The sequence below is a fragment of the Apodemus sylvaticus genome, chromosome 10 (assembly GCF_947179515.1).
Source record: "Apodemus sylvaticus chromosome 10, mApoSyl1.1, whole genome shotgun sequence".
Classification (NCBI taxonomy): domain Eukaryota; kingdom Metazoa; phylum Chordata; class Mammalia; order Rodentia; family Muridae; genus Apodemus; species Apodemus sylvaticus.
In genome coordinates, this window is record NC_067481.1 from 18950003 (window position 1) to 18966614 (window position 16612).

Consider the following 16612-nt stretch of genomic DNA (forward strand, 5'->3'; position numbering starts at 1 on the left):
ATAGAATTTTTAGCATCTCTCTCTCTCTTCCTCCCCCCCTCTGTGTGTGTGTGTGTGTGTAACCAAGTGAGTGCTTATGTTTGTGTGTGTGTAAGCAAGTGAGTGCTTGTGTTTGTATGTGTATGTGTGTGTGTAAGCAAGTGAGTGCTTGTGTTTGTATGTGTGTGTATGTGTGTGTGTGTAAGCAAGTGAGTGCTTGTGTTTGTATGTGTGTGTGTGTGTGTGTGTAAGCAAGTAAGTGCTTGTGTTTGTATGTGTGTGTATGTGTGTGTAAGCGTGTAAGCAAGTGAGTGCTTGTGTTTATGTGTGTGTGTGTAAGCAAGTGAGTGCTTGTGTTTGTGTGTGTGTGTAAGCAAGTGAGTGCTTGTGTGTGTGTGTGTGTGTGTGTGTGTGTATGCTGGGGTGGCTAGCCCATAAGCCCCAGGGATCTGCTTGTCTCTACCTCCCACTGCTGGCAATACAAACGTGTGCTGCCAAGACTGGATTTTTATGTGGCTGCCAGAACTTGAACTCAGGTCCTCTTTACTGATTGAATAATCGCCCCAGAGATATATAATCTCTGAATATATCCTAGCCCTTTATTTGCACAAGAACTCTCTGTGGTAGTGACAGTATTCACCCCAACTTTCAGAGAACTAAGGCACAAGAGTTCACTCAGCCTTACCTCCAGGAAGTGGAGGATTAATGTCCAATCACCCAAGGTCATCACTATGGTCTAGCCCGAGACCATCATCCGACAGCAACATGGTGTTCGTAGATACCCCCAAGAACTTGTCACTTGCTAACTATGGCAAAATTCTACTGGAACAGGATACTCCTTGGGGAGAGTGGGTTATATGGATGGCTTCTAAACCCCAGGTTAAAGGCGGAGTCTAGGTGAGATTAAGACCCAAATCACTGTTACCAAGATGGAGGCTGTTAAGGTACCACCGACCAGAAACACACTAACCCTCCTTCATGAGACAGAGCCTGCATGGTGGAAACCAGACAAAACACCCCAGGGACAGACTGCTCAGGTAGATACACAACGCGTGTAGCTGAATGACTTCCCAAGTTGGTGGAAACATGATGGTGTGTCTGTGACATGAAGCTAACCCTCATTAGGTGGAGGGAAACCAAGTTCTGCCTGCAGGAGAGACTGGAGGGGTGGGGGATTGGGGATGGGGGTGGGGGATGGGGGGTGGGAATGGGGATGGGGGATGGGGGTGGGGCATGGGGGAAAGGCTGACCTCTCATCTCCTGAGCAGGAGTGAAAATTTCAGAGCAAAGAGACGAGAGATGCATCCGGGTGGCTGCTGACAGCCCTTCAACTTGGATATCAGACTTGCTGGAAGTGACCACCATGAGAGTCCCCTTAGGGGTGTTAGTATTCTGTCTAAGCTCAACCCCACACTTACCTGGCAACAGCCAGGTATGCCCCGCCCCATAGACCTGGCCCACTATAAAAGGGACTACTTGCCCCTCCTCTCTTGTGCTCTCTCGCCTCTCTGTCCCTTGGGCTCTCCTCCCCTCCCCCTCTCTCCATGTGGTCATGGCCAGCCTCCACTCCTCCACTTCTCTACTCTCTACTCTTTCCCTCTCTCTCTTTCTGCCTCTCTAACTCCCATTCTCTGCCCTGAATAAACTCTATTCTATACCATGTCTGTGTGCGTGTGGTCCCTCAGGGGAAAGAGGTGCCTGGGTATGGGCCCACCTAAGCACCCCCTTCCCCCACACCACCGTGCCACACTCCCTAAACCCCCCTCTCTCTTTTTAAGCCCCCTTCAGGTGGGGTGTACTATGTCAGCTCCTTTTGCATCATCACACATCACATCACAGGAAACTGCAGACGCTCTGGGAAAACAGCCTACAACGCAAAGATCCATAGATCGGGCACAGGCAGCAACCATGCCCAGGCTGATCCATGCTAAGGGTCCCTGCAGAGTGTGGGGTGTGGGGGGAGGAGCTGTGAAGGCTAAAAGGGCACAACCACATGGGTCTTGTTATTGTCTTCTGGCTCAAGGCCAGATCCGGAGGGGCAGGAAAGGTTTCCGCACCAGGCCTTGCGTCAGAGCCCCTCACAAGCTGTTCCAATTCACACTCTCAGCATCGATGCAGGAGGCATGGGGGCTGCTACCTCATCCCTCCTGTGGCCATTCAGGAAATGGGGGGGGGGTTCCATGTTATATCCATCTGTCCATACCCTCTACAGACACCTGCCTCTCTTCTCTCTTGGCGTAGATGCTGGATAAAGGAAGAGTTCTACCTGAGGAGATCTAGGGACTCCGACTCAGGTCACTTGCCGGAAGAGATCCAGGAGACAATGTAAGGGCCATGTGTAGTAGGTGAATGTCCAGAACCTTCTTTGGGAAGAAGTAGACAGGAAGTGTTCCTGGCTGATGGTTCTTCCGTGTCCATGGTACCTATAGAGACTGAACATGAGCTGGGGATAAGATTTCTCAGGAGAGAGTCCTCTTCTGTCTGTGCAGATGCTGGAATGACAAAGGTCCTTGAATGGACTCTGGACCACTCAGAGCATGTGGGAAAAGGGCTTCAGACATTAAGAGTGAGGCCCCTGGTCCCTGCAAAGAGTCAAAGGCTTCAGGCAGCTGCCCAGAAGCCAGCTTTCCAAGACTGCTGTAGGCCCTAGCCACCCTAGCCTCCAATTTTGAACATCAGAGGCCCCACTCCTGGAAAAGCAACCTTTCTATGGGCTGTGTTTCCCCTTCATGGCCATCGATTCATCCGTCAAGCCCTCCAGGCAGCAAAAGCTTGAAACTCTGGATGACAAGACTGTCAAGGTGCATCACCCCAACAAGTACATGTATCTCGAATAAGTGCTCGAACTGTTGGCATGCTGTGGGCAGAGCCAGGGTAAAGGTGAAGCAATGTGCCAAAAGTGAGTCAGGCCAGGGGCGGCATGTCTTCATGGGAATCTTCATGGGCGGCTGCCAACGTCTAGCTTCCATACCAGAATCCTTAGATCTCTAGCAAACAGGACTACCCTCCTTGGGAGAGTCTCACAGGGCAAGGCCACCAGGACAGAGTCTACATACCTTGCATCAGACAATCCAGGGCAGTAGGTCGCCAGGTTCACCCTTCTAACTGGCAAGCCCAGAGCCTGCTCAAGTTCACCGAGAATCCCTAAGGGGGAGGGGCTTGCTCAAGATCACTAAGCTCATCAAAGTGGCACACAGAAGGATGGGAGAGCTGAGACAGACCAGGCCCTAATCAACCGTTCATCAACCGGCTATGTTAGCCAAGCGATGTGACCAGTTGTGCTCAGCATCCCAACCTGAACCACAGGAGCATTGGAAGCATTATTAACAATGGGTAGACAATCCACAAAAGCAATGGCTTTCATGCTGAAATGTCTTTCCCTGTTGTGGCGATTTGAGTAGGTTTGATAAGTGATACCATTAGGAAGCGTGTCCTTGTTGGAATAGGAGCAGTCTTGTTGGAGGAAGCATATCACTGTGGGGGTGAGCTTTGCTAGTCTTCTCCCGTTTGTCCTTGGAACAATATGTAGAACTCTCAGCTCCTCCAGTGCCATGACGGCCTAGACGCTGCAAAGCTTCCCACCATGATGATAGTGGACTGAACCCTAGAACTTGTAAGGTAGCCCCAATTAAATGTTGTCTCCTACAAGAGTTGCCTTGGTCATAGTGTCTCTTTACAGCAATGGAAACCCTTACTAAGACACCTGTCCTCTAGAAGGACTAGGTCAAGTCACACAGTTCCCTTTCTCCTTGAAGATGAAGGCTGCCAATTCTAGCTTCTCTGTCATCGACGGCTGCATTCAAAGAATGACCTGCTACTTAGTAGGACATCTTTTTTATTGTATCACAGATTTTTTTTTTTTGAGTCAGGAATTCAGCAGCAGCATGAATGAGTGGTTCTGGCCCAGGGTCTCTAGTGAGGTTTCCTAATCAATATTGCCTTGAGGGCAGGGTGCCTGTGAGATGGCTTGTTGACCTGAGTTCGATACCTGGGCCCTACACTGTGGAGAGAGACAATGGAGCCCTGCAAGTGTGCTCCCACCTCCACACTGCTGCCTATATACATGCAGACCTACACACACACACACACACACACACACACACACACACAAGTATAATGTTTTCCTATTGGCCTGGGCTGCAAGTCTAAAGGCTTGACTACAGGATCTTCCTCCAAGATGTTACCTTCACCCAGCTCTTGGGAAAGGCCTCCATTTCTGTAGAGCTTCGAATTCACTCTGTCTACCAGGCTGGCCTCGAAATCACAGAGACCCCCCTGCCTCTGCCTCCCCCCTCCCCGAGATCAGGAATTAAAGGTGTGTGTCACCTCTCCCCTGTCCAGCTTTGCTTTGTATAGCTTCTGTGTTCTCCCAGCACTGTGTCAGGTTTCTTTCAGAGCGAGCATATCAGATACTTTTCCCATTGTCATGGCAAAATGCCTGATAAAGACAACATAAAGATGGAAAGAGGTTGTTTTATCTTACGGTTAAGGGTACGGTCAGTCATGACAGGGAGGGCAGGCAGCAGGAGCATGTCAGTGGGCCACACTGCAGCCCCAGTCAGGAAGCACCCAGAGGTGAATGCCGTGTTCAGCTCACAGTTCAGCCAGAGCCTCTGAAATGGTGCTGCCCACATGACAGTGTCTTCCCACCTCAACAAACCGACTACATAAACTCTCTCAAACAAACCTGTGCATCTGAATGGAGTCACTAAAGCATCCGAGCTCAAGCGGGGAGGGCGGGGTTTGGGCTACACCTCTCTAGGAGTGCCAAAGAATTGGGATATACACTCTGAAACCACAACTCCTCTCCCACACTGCGCCTTTGGTTTTTCTTACATAGCCCAGAACTATGCCTGGGGACGTTGGCCACCAGGAGACAGTCCTGGTCAGCTTTTTCACTGCTGTGACAATATAACCCGAGAGAAAGCCAAATCAGCAGTTGCCGTCTTATACTGGAGATGGGAGAAGTCCCAGAGTCCACGGAGATCCTTCTAGGCCACTGTGCCCCAAGGAGCCTTGTGTAGCTCCTTCCAGCTCTACACAGAGTGGGGAAGTCAGAGAGAGCTTAGGAGCCAAGAGTTTAGTCCCAGGAAACTCCCAAGGGACCTTTCATTGTACATGGGGCCCTTCACCCTCCCTCAGGGAAAGAAGACTGTAGACAAAGCAGATGATGCAGGCGGGCTCAGATTTCCCTTGAGCGCTGAGATGTCCTAGGGGAATGGGTGTCATGGGGCTCCCTGGAGCCCCTCTGGGGATGCCTGTGCCCTCAACAGCTTTGGTGAGGGTGGGTATGTTGACTAGAGTTGGCAGCTTCCCCTCCTCCCTTCCTCCCCCACGCACCCACCCAAGATGGCTCTGAGCAGAAATAAAAGCTGCCACTCTCTCCAGAGGGGTTCTCGTGCACCCCGTGAGTCAGTGCCACACGTGCAAGCCCAGAATATGCTGGGTGGACAGATGGTGGGGAGAAGGGAGGGAACCAAATTAGGCTGGGTGCAAACTGGCAGAGCAGAGGATTGTGTGGGAGGAAAGACAAAAAAAAAAAAAAGGTTTGGCCCCGCCTCCACCCTCACTCTCTCTGTGATCATGAACAGTTCTTTGTGGCCCCGACTTCTTCATCTGTAAAATGGGACTGTCGTAAAGAGAGGTGGCAATGTATGGTGGCTGCCAGCTCAGCTCTGAAGAGTGTCTCTTTGATCTCAGTCCTGACTCTGATGCTTACCTGGGTGTGCTTGGGTGTGCTTGGGCGTGCTTGGGCAGATCACCAGAGCTCCGGAAGTCCCAGTCTTTAGCAGACAGCTGTGGCGGCTGAATGTGCTGACCTACGCAAAGCATGTAGAATATAGTACATGCCCAAGGGCAGACACCAGAGGTCAGGGAGTCCTGGGGACTGTGTCTGTCACTCTGACGTGCCCAGTGGCCTCCATGAGTTTGCATCTGCCAGGGTTGGAAGCAGCTGCGAAGAGAAACAATATTGCCTTGTCTTGAACCTTGGTGGCAAGGTGCTTGTTCTAGGTGTTTTCACTCCAAGTGTAGCAAGCCTCCAGACCTTAGAAGACCTCTGAATTTTAGTACAATTGACTCCATGATGGAAGTACCATTCAGACCTTTGGAACCCAGCACATAGTATCATCTGCCAGGACAAGAAAACCAAATACCTAATCTAGCAAAGTCCATGGTATGGGAAGATTCCTAAACCTACTAACACTGCCCCCTGGCTTCTGTAGTTCCACTTCTAAGTGTCTGTTCTTGCTAATTGAAGCCATGTTAACCCAGGATGTGGTTTTTGTGCTTAAAAATCTCACCCTGAGGGGCTGGAGAGATGGCTCAGTGGTTAAGAACACTGGCTGCTCTTCCAAAGGAGCCAGGATCAAATCCCAGCACCCACATGGCACTTCACACCTGTTTGTGATTCCAGTTTCAGGGGATCTGACACCCTCACACAGATGTACACGGAAGCGGAACACTAATGTAAATAAAATTAAATTAAAAAGCTCACCCTGAGCAAGGCTCCGGCTACGCTGGGCTCCGGATCATCCTGTGTAGTCACCAACCGGATAAAGGACATTCTATTGTCTCTCACACATATTCAAGCGGTCTTCTCTGGTGGGCAGCTCATAACATAAGCGCTCAGTCTATCACTGTCTTCCTCTCTCTCCTGCCTTCCCCTTCCGCACCCCTCCGCCCCTACTTGGTCTCCCATCCCATTTCTCCCAGAGAGCTCTTTCTTAGTGATGAAAGCTTATAGAGTCTCAGGGAGTCATGGGGCTGAGAAGGATGACAAAGAAGAAGCCACAGTCCAGACCTCAAGAGTCCAGAGCGCCCTTTGATGGAAAATCAGGTGTGGTCTCAAGCCTGGCGGTCAATCAGCTGTACCTGGCTTCAGCATGCTGTGCCCCGGTGCCAGCTGTCCCTCAGAGTCATCAGGGAGTTGAAGCGATGCCTGGGCCTGGGATCTACCTGAGTCCACTGGGATGGGACGTGGTTGAGGTGTCAAGAGCTGTCCTTGCTCCCCTTGATGTTCATGCTCTGCTGGACCTGAGGGCCAGAAGTCTGCAGTGAAAAGCGTTTGTTTTATTTGAAACAGGGTTTCACTTGCTATGTAGCAGAAGATGACTGTGAACTCCTGATCCTCCTGTCTCAGGCTCCCAAGTGCTGAGATTACGGGAGTGTGTAGACACAGTCTGACACAACCATGGTTTCTAACCCTCAGTGTGCCCAGGGCTTGCTGTTTTACGGCACTTCTCATTCAGCGGGTCTGGGAACTGGCCGAAGATTACACTTTTATTATTATTATTATTATTATTATTATTATTATTATTATTATTACTTTTAATTATGGGTATGTGTGATGTGTTAGTCTGTGTGTGGGTCTGTGAACATGAATGAGTGCAGAGCTACCCATGGAGGCCAGAAGAAGGTGATGATCTCCAGGAGCTGGAGTTACAGGGGGGTTACAGGGGGTTGTGAGCGGCAAGAAGTGGGTGCTGGAAACCAAAGGGTCCTCTGCAAGAGCAGTATGCTTTCTTGATCACTGAGCCATCTCCCCAGCTCCTAAAGATTGAAGAACTAACAAATTTCCTAATGCTATGGATACAGTTGATTGTCCAGAATAACAGTGTGAAAAGACATTGCTTATCAGGCCCAGAAGCAAAACTATGGCTGGCCTCTGGGTCAACCAGCCCAATCTTGTAAGTAAAGTTTTATTGAAAGTCAACCACTCTGGTTCATTGGCAAATTAGCTTAGGCCTCTGTCAGGATGATAAGAGTTAATAAATACAGAGACCATGTGCCTTGCATAGCCTAAAATGCTTCCTGCCTGGCTCTTTACAAGGAAAAAAAAAGTCTGACTCCAGGTCTAGGGACCTGGGAAGGCACAGAGAGCAGAATCCTGTGTCTCTGAGTGAGTGTCTGAAAGGGTGTTTTCCTAGTGCCCTGGGATGTCATTTGAAGAGGAATACCATCAAGATTGTTTAAGCCACTGTCCTTGGGGTCTTCTGCGTTTGCTATATTCTAAATCATGGCTCTAGTATCTGGCTATCCTTACGGACTCTAAGGCATCAGTTTCCCTATCTGTAAAGTATGCTAAGTGTCAACCTTTCCAGTTTCTGAAAGAATGAAATACTGCATGAAGTCCAGAGTCACCAGATCTTAGGTCCCTCATCACCACAGATGAGGGGCGCTGTGAATTTTCCTGGGGAGACGTGCACAAAATAATGGCTTCTGAAAGGCACCAGTGATGACCCCAAGTCTAGCTGGTGAGCCCGAGTTTATTAGACTTGGACACGGGAGCATGGGTGACCCAAGAGCAGACACATCAGCAGAAAGTCTTGTGCCAGCATGGAGGATGGTTTTCCCACACTACACTGTTGCATCTCCCCGCTAACCTCTCACACTGCAGACATCCTACCATTTTCTGAAATCACAAGACCTTGTTAACTGGAGCCGAATTGTGTTCAACTGTCAGGGAGGGGAAGGAGGGTGGGTTGAAATATCAAGCGAGGGTCTGACGACTCTCGCTACCCACTAGTTCTATGAAGGAAGATCAACTGGTCGGATGTTGAGGGTCTCTTGAGAGTACTCACAGCTGCTCCGATGTATACAGTAATAGCTGTTATGCTGTGGGCAGGCAATATTTCCTCAACAAAGGAGGAAGTCCTTTCTTCCTCTCCAAGAACTCCCAAGTGGCTTAAGAAACCAGATCACAGTCTGGCACACAGCAGAAAAGGTTGTTGAACGCACTAGGTATGTGTTTTCCCTTGAACTGAAGAACACTCTGCCACCACCCCAACTCCTACAGCAAATGAACACAGCTTTCTTTTTCTCGGGGGCTGCCGCCAGCTGTTCACTTACAGAAGCATCCTTCGCAGCTCCAGCAAGCCAGTCTTGGAACTGATTTAAAATATCAATCTCTCCGGGTGGGGAACCCTCTAGCTAGGCTAGAGAGTGGAGAAAGCAGCTTAAGTGGCCGCCCACAGCCAGGGAGGGGGGCTACACAAGCATGCTGAATGCCAAGGCCAGTAATTACAGTTTCTGTTTGACTCCACTTACTGCCAGCCGTGGAGTGGGGCTGCCTCTCCCCACTACTGGTAGAGAGAGTTGCTTGGTCAAAAGTGTGTCTTGATCATCTGCTGGACTTCCTGAATAAAGGAGCCTGGAAGGGGGGAAACACATGAGATTCAGACCTAGAAATACCATCACTAGCTGGGCCTTGTAGGACTCAGTCTGGAAAGACACCAAGAGGCTCCGGGTCTGTGGCCTCAGCATGAAAGTGCACATCTCTAACCCCAGCCTTTGGAAGTCGAGGAGGGAGGATTTCAAGGTTAAGGCCAGCCTCAACTATTTAATGGGACCCTATCAAAAACAGCCAGCTGAGGTGATCCATACCTGTAATCCCAGCACTTGGGAGCTGCAGACAGGATCAGGAGCTCAAAGTTACCTTATATACATAGCAAATCTAAAGCTAGCCGATGCTAAGTCACTGTCTCAAAACCAAACCAAACCAGGGGCCAAGGAGACAGCTGTCAATAATGTGTTCACCATGTAAGCATGAAGGTGTGAGTCCTCAGAACCCACATAAAATCTAGGTGTCGTCACACACTCTTCTAAGCCCAGCACTGGGAGGCAGAAATAGGTGCACCCCTGGGGTTCACTGACCAGACAGTCTAGCCTAATCAATGAGCCCCTCATCCTAATAACAGTTTTTGTCTCAAAAGAAATCAAGGTAGATAGCTCCTGAGAAACAATACCAAAGGCTGGCCTTTGGATCTCCATATGTACTTGCATACACAAGCCCCTGCATGCACAGAAGTGTAGTATACATACACACACACACACACACATACGTGCGCGCACACACACACACACATTCACACACACCAACATTAAAAAAAAAACACTTTAATATAAATGCTTACAGGTATCAGGGACCCTCTGGGCCCAGAATCTTTGTTCTCTTTTTTTTTTTAATAATTTATTTATTATTATGTGTAAGTACACTGTAGCTATCTTCAGACACACCAGACAAGGGCATAATCAGATATCATTATAGATGGTTGTGAGCCACCATGTGGTTGCTGGGAATTGAACTCAGGACCTTTGGAAGAACAGTCAGTGCTCTTAACCACTGAGCCATCTCTCCAGCCCAGAATCTTTGTTCTCAAAGTCAGGCATCTCCCATCTCCCAGCGGTCCAGGGTTCTATCTCTGAACTTGAACTTTGTGAAAAGGACAGATACTTTTCATGACTATGCCCTCCTAGACTCACAGTGGGAGCTTAGTACAGTAAACCTATGAGGAAAATACTTTATTATCTCTTAAAATTCATATTTATTTATTTATCTATGTATGTGTGTGTGTATATGTATGTGCATGCATGCATGTTGTACACATGCCACAGCACACACAAGACAACTTTGTGGAGTTGGTTCCAGGGACTGAACTCAGGTCACCAGGCTTGCTGGCAGATACTTTTACCCACTGAGCCAAGTAGATGGCCCTTGATTCTTTTTACAGGCCAGTGCTTACGTGATACCTACTGGGCACAGAACTCTCCTCTCTGGGATGACCTAATCAATTTATGGGGCAGATACAGTGACTGTCTCCATTTCACAGAGGAGGAAAACAAGGCCTAGAAACTTCTCCTGAGGACACCTTGCTGGCGCCTCCCAGACCTGCCCCCAGTACTCTGAGCTCCAATGAGCAACCACAAGCTCTCAAGAGGCCTACAGCCAGGAGTTAGGAGGACACTCCTGCATGCCCCCTGACTGAATCCGTACTTGTTTTCTGCTTTATTTTTGTTTTGAGACAATCACCTTGGATTGACTTCGAGTCTCCATTCTTCACCTCCTGAGTGCTGGTATTATAGCCATCCACCACCACGCCAGGCTTATAAGGTGGAAATCAATTGAATCCTTTTGTGTGCTAGGCAAGCACTTTACCAACCGTGCTGCAGCTCCATCCCCTGGATTTCTTCGTCATTTTGCAGATGTGGGCTGCCACTCAGCCAGGGAGTTAAGGGAATAGAGAGCTGGCATCCCCACCCACACCCACCTACAACCCACCCTCCCATCTGTGCTAATCATCTCCTCCTTTGTCTAAAGCTCTCCTGAGGGGGATTCCTCTGCACCCTTCTCCTTGAGGCTAGTGTCTGCTGAACACCAGGACAGAACCCACGTCTTAGTGCACCTTTGCTTTGCTCTCTGTCCAGGGCATTTTGTGATGGTACCACCCACAACAGCATCCTTGCCTGACCTCTGTGTTCACTGGGGGACTAATTGCATCTTTGTATAGAGAGAGTAACTTCTTGATTGCAATAGATCCCCCCCTGGGCAAAACTTCAAATGTCTGACCCTTCCTGGGTGGGCTCATCCGTCACTGTCATCTTCAGCTGCCCAGGAGTGCTCCTGTTTAACCTGGTTTCTTAGCTACAATCCTAAGGGCTCTATACCTGTGTAGGAGTCTGACAGGAGACCAAGGGTAAGCTAGTGACTCAGAAGCTCTTTGGAGCCTTTGAACATTACCCAGGCATCAGCCAGCTGAGAGCCATCCAAACCCATCTTAAGCAGGGAAACCGTGCTGAGCAGGCAATCAGGACCCACGGAGATGCAGTTGGAAAATACAGCCTCCAAGAATCTTCATTGAGCCTGGCCCAATGAAGGGCAGAGGAGGATGGATGGGGACAGAGGCCTAAACATCCGCTGCTGCAGCTAGCTTTTCCCACCGAGGGGCAGGGGCATGCTTAAAGATACTCCTACAGTCACAAAGACGTGCACCGTTTGCATCCTTTTTCAGGACAGAGCAACTGGGCTAGAAAACAGACACATCTTCAGCATTAGCACTCAAGACACCCGCAGAGGCTGCTGGGAAGAATCAGGGCTGCCAAAGAACTGACATACCTTGACAGGCCAAGGGAAAGGTGAACATAAAGAAGAAAAGTTTGTTCATTCATGTGTTCATTCATTCAAGAAGTGTTTCCCGTGGAGCTAGCAGTCTGCTTAGTGAGGAGAGCGATTGCCTAGCATGCACGAAGCCCTGGGTCTGATCCCTGGGTATGGTAGGTGCACATGTGGGTGTCACATTCTGCCTCTCCTTGCCATTGGTGTCTGGGTGACACCAGTTTACTGGCTTAGTGAGAGGAAGGCAGAGTCTGCAGCCCAAAGTTTCCCTTCAGGGCATCAGATGCCATTTCCAGTCAGATCAGGAGGGGAAGGCTGGGAAAACAGGGTCTAGTGCGAATGTTGTGCTTCCAAGGTCTCCTCTCGGGTGCCTGCCCTGAGAGGAAGTCGGGAACAGCGGTCGGAGCATCTGCATGACAGGCAGGAAGAGGCAAGCAAGCCGGAGATGAGCTGGATCCGGTCAGATTAGGAGCATGTGCCGAGTACTGGAGAGGCAAGTCTTCGCGTAGCTGATCTTTTGGGCGAAGGCCTTCCCAGTGGCAAACTCCGGTGGAGTAACTCACTAAGATGATCTTAGCTTGTTCATATTTCTTTATTCAGGGTGAACCAATGATTATATATTTTGGGGGGAGAGGGGCATGAGACTCTTCAGGAAGGGATGGTCATTGGATGAAGGCTAAGGTTACTTGCCTCATTAGCATGGAGAAGAGCTCCAGGTGCTAGGCTACATGACAGAGTGCCCTCAGTTGGTGGCCATGGTTACGTATTCCAGAGCAGGCACTGGAGGCTAAGAAGGGGGCAGCTCCACTCCTAACAACTCAGATCTCTGAGATTCCTGGGGTTTGAGCCAGCCCCACTTAACCAGTTCTCATGTTGTCTGGTAGAGTGGTCCCACAAGCCCTACACACGAGTGACCCAGCCCTCAGAGATGGAGGTAAGAGGACCAAGAGTTCGGGGTCATTCCTTTATATGTGGTGAGTTTGAGGCCAGACTGTCTTTCACGAGTGAAGAAGTATTTCTCAATCTTGACCCAGCAGGATTCTAGGGACAAAAAGATGAGCAGAGGGCAGCCTCTCTCCTGTGCAGGGGGAGGGGGGTAAGGCGGGCAGGGTGGCTGGGGTGTAGAACAGGGGGCAGTCACTGCCAGATGCCCATCCTGCAGTCCGATGGTATGGCTGAGAAAATGGGCACCTCGCTACAGTCTACAGTGGGCCCCTTGGGTACCTGCCTTGTTTCATGCCCTGTTCCTGAGGGTCAGAGACTGTGATGGGTAGAGGGCTAAGGGTGGGGAGCTGTGTGAACTCCTTAGCGGCACCCAAGGCCCTCAGGACTTAACTCCATTTATTATTTGAAAACACTGCTGTAGAGTCACCTTATTTTTTGCATGTATACATGTGTGCCCGTGTTTGTGTACATACACACATGTGCAGGGGCCTGAAGATGGAGTTAGCATTACAGGCAGTTCTGTGCTGTCTGACATTGGAGCTGGGAACTGAAATCTGGGTCTCTGAAAGAGCAGCAAGTGCTCTTAAGCCCCAGTCATCTCTCCAGCCTCGTGGAAGATACTTCTCTCCCTTTCCCCTCCAGCTCCTGCCTGACAAACCGAATTTAGTCTGGATGGGTGTAGTGGCTATTCCTGGTTGTCAACTTCACTATATCTGGAATGAACTACAGTCTAGAATTGGAAGGCTCACCTATGATCCTAATTTGGAGGCTCAGAGATATAAGTTTCTGACCTGGATCTTGGTATGGAGATCTTGAAGCATAGTGGCTAAGACAAGGAGATCTCCGAGTTCAAGATCATTTGGGATTAAAGGCATGGATGCACACGCCTTTAATCTGGGCCACACCCTCTGCTGGAGACCCATAAATAATCTGGGCCACACCCTCTGTTGGAGACCTACAGCCTTTAATCTGGGCTACACCCTCTGCTGGAGATATATAAGGACATTGGAAGAAGGAAGATTCTTTCTCACTCTTCCTTGCCTGCTTGCCTCGTGGGACTGAGAAACTGCTAGATCCTTGAACTTCCATCCACAGCTGCTGCTGACCATTGTTGGGGAGTTGGACTATAGACTGTAAGTCATCAACAAATTCCCTAACTATATAGAGACTGCCCATACGTTCTGTGACTCTAGAGAACCCAAACTAATACAATGGGGTACACATTGTTACAGCCACACCCCCACCCCAACCTACACTGTCTACTCCTGGAGTTCACCTGCTGGGCCAACTCCTATCTCCAGCATACTGCTCAAAGGAGTCCCTGCTGTCTCTGCACCCTCATCCCCAGAAACAGTTGACAAGTTCAGTGCCCAGGACAATGGCGACAAAGGTGTCCTCAGAACACGCTGGAGTGCCTGATGTCTGTAGGGAGATATTATCATAAAGCCCAACTAACTCCATTTTTGAAGAAACTCCATTTTGTGGGAGACCAGGAGCTAAACTCTCATTCTGGAAGGAAAATCACAGAGTCCTCCTGAGCAAGCATCCTATGGCAACCCATGTCCCTTAGCAACAGCCGGTCGGTCAGTCAGGCTGCAATAACAGGGTCAGGATACACAGAGATAACCTAAGACATCCTGCAGAGAATAGATGACTTAGCCATCCTGGTCAGCAGGTGGATGTGTCCCTGTATTCAGTTCCTGAAGATTACACCAGAAATGTAGTTTTTAAAATAGTAACTTTCTGACCTGCATGGAAATTCTCCAAGCTTGCTGTATCTACAATAAATACCCTGCACCCTAGATTTCGGACTCTCACTCTGACCCACTGAAATAGAGACGGTGAGAGACCTTGTTCATAATAAATACCCTTATGTGTTTACATGGGAATTGACTCCTCCATGGTCTTTGGGGTACCTGCAACTTGGACATCGCATTATAAACCATGGCTCCTGGGAGCTTTCTATCTTACCATCTCTCTTCCTTCCAGGCTTTGGAGGACCTGTCTTTTCAACTCATCAACAACCTTTGACCTTACACCATCAGGAAGCATCAGATGCCAGACTGTTGTCTATGGGTGGCTGGTGTAGGGAAAATGCAGCTGTCAGTCACAGTTGGGTCCATTCCCCCTGCCCCGCGAACTCCGGAAGCCATTGTGTGCCACCCTCGGTATTGCACTTAGAGTTCCGTCCTACATTTCTCTCCTCTGGCAGCCAGCTTCCACAGGGCGGGCAGGCAGCCTTGTTCATTTCCTGATATGAGGGCCGTGGGGGAGTCAGAGTGGCTGGAGAGCAGAGGTAGCTCCAGAGGAGGACCAGACGAAATGCCACAAAGGATGGCCACAGGGGAGGCTGTGGCCAAATTTCCTTCCCAAGGGAAGGTGTAAACAATGCTTACCGGGCTGGTGAGATGGCTCAGCGGTTAAGAGCACTGACTGCTCTTCCGAAGGTCCTGAGTTCAAATCCCAACGACATGGTGGCTCACAACCATCCGTAATGAGATCTGACACCCTATTCTGATGTGTCTAAAGACAGCTACAGTGTACTTACATATAATAAATAAATCTTTAAAAAACCTAAACAAACAAACCAAAAATCAATGCTTACCCCTTTTCCTAAGTTTCCAGTGACAAACCAAAGCACTGTTGCACAAAAATTCACTCTGGGCAACCAGTAAAACTTATTGGCTTCCTTGCAGAGTGTAAGTGAGGGCCTGTTTATACGGATGTGAGTGTTCCTTCCCTTGTAGACCACAACTGCAAAGCCTTTCTTTACCCAGCAAGGATGGGTAATTCCCTACCGAATGGATGGATGCTTCTCACCCAACCTTCCTTGCTCTATATACGCTAGTCCAGTCCCAAGGCCGCATATGGTTAAGGCAGAATTCCATACAGTGGGTGGTTGGGAGCTGCTGGAGCCTCACGGATGGGTCCTGTGAGCCTCCCCTCCATGGGGTTCTGGAAACAGTGAACAAGCTTAACTAGGATGACCTTCTGCAAGTCAGCATAGCTGAGTGTCCTAAGATATCAGTCGCTTGGCTTGGAGGAAAGACACTCACACCAAAGACAGAAGAAGCCCGTCTAGGCAGAGAGGGATGCAGAGAGACGGGAGGCCACCCACAGACTGTCCGCACGGGAGTCAGTCAGAGAGGGATGGAAGCAGGGAGATGGGCCTCTGGGCGGGTGCTCTGATTCATAGCAAGGCCAAGTGGCTCTGGGAGGCGGAAAGGGTGAGCAGGCCTGTCACCATGAAGCAGACTGACTGTCAACTCAGGACAGGACTTCAGGGCCTCCTTCCTCAGTACACGCCACCGGATGCCTTGCCTGGGAGAAACAGCCCGGAAATTACAGCCCCTGTTGTCAGTTCTCCCACAGAACCAAAAACAGCCCGCTGATCCCACGCACCCTGCATCCAGATGTCTCTGAGGCCTCTCCACCCCAAGGAGGCTGAGGGACTCGGGGCACCAGTCTGGGGAGAGGACCCTTAGGGGAGGAGGAGGAGGAGATAATCCCATGATGATGAAAAGCTGGTTTGCTGCTAAGGAGGAAGACGACATGGTAACCCTCTATATTCTCCTGTTTCCTCTCCGACTGCGGCGGCTGAGGAAAAGCAGGTTGGATGGCTCTACCCTTTTTTCTCCATGATGTGGTGCGTGAGGCAGGTCTGGTCAGGTGTGGGCGTATAAGCATTAGATTAGAGCTGGGGTGTCCCTTGGGAAAGCTCCCCCTACTCTGAAAATTGAAGCAGGGGCTAAGGGCATGGCTTGTGGCTCCTGAGTGAGTTAGGCCTCGGAAGAT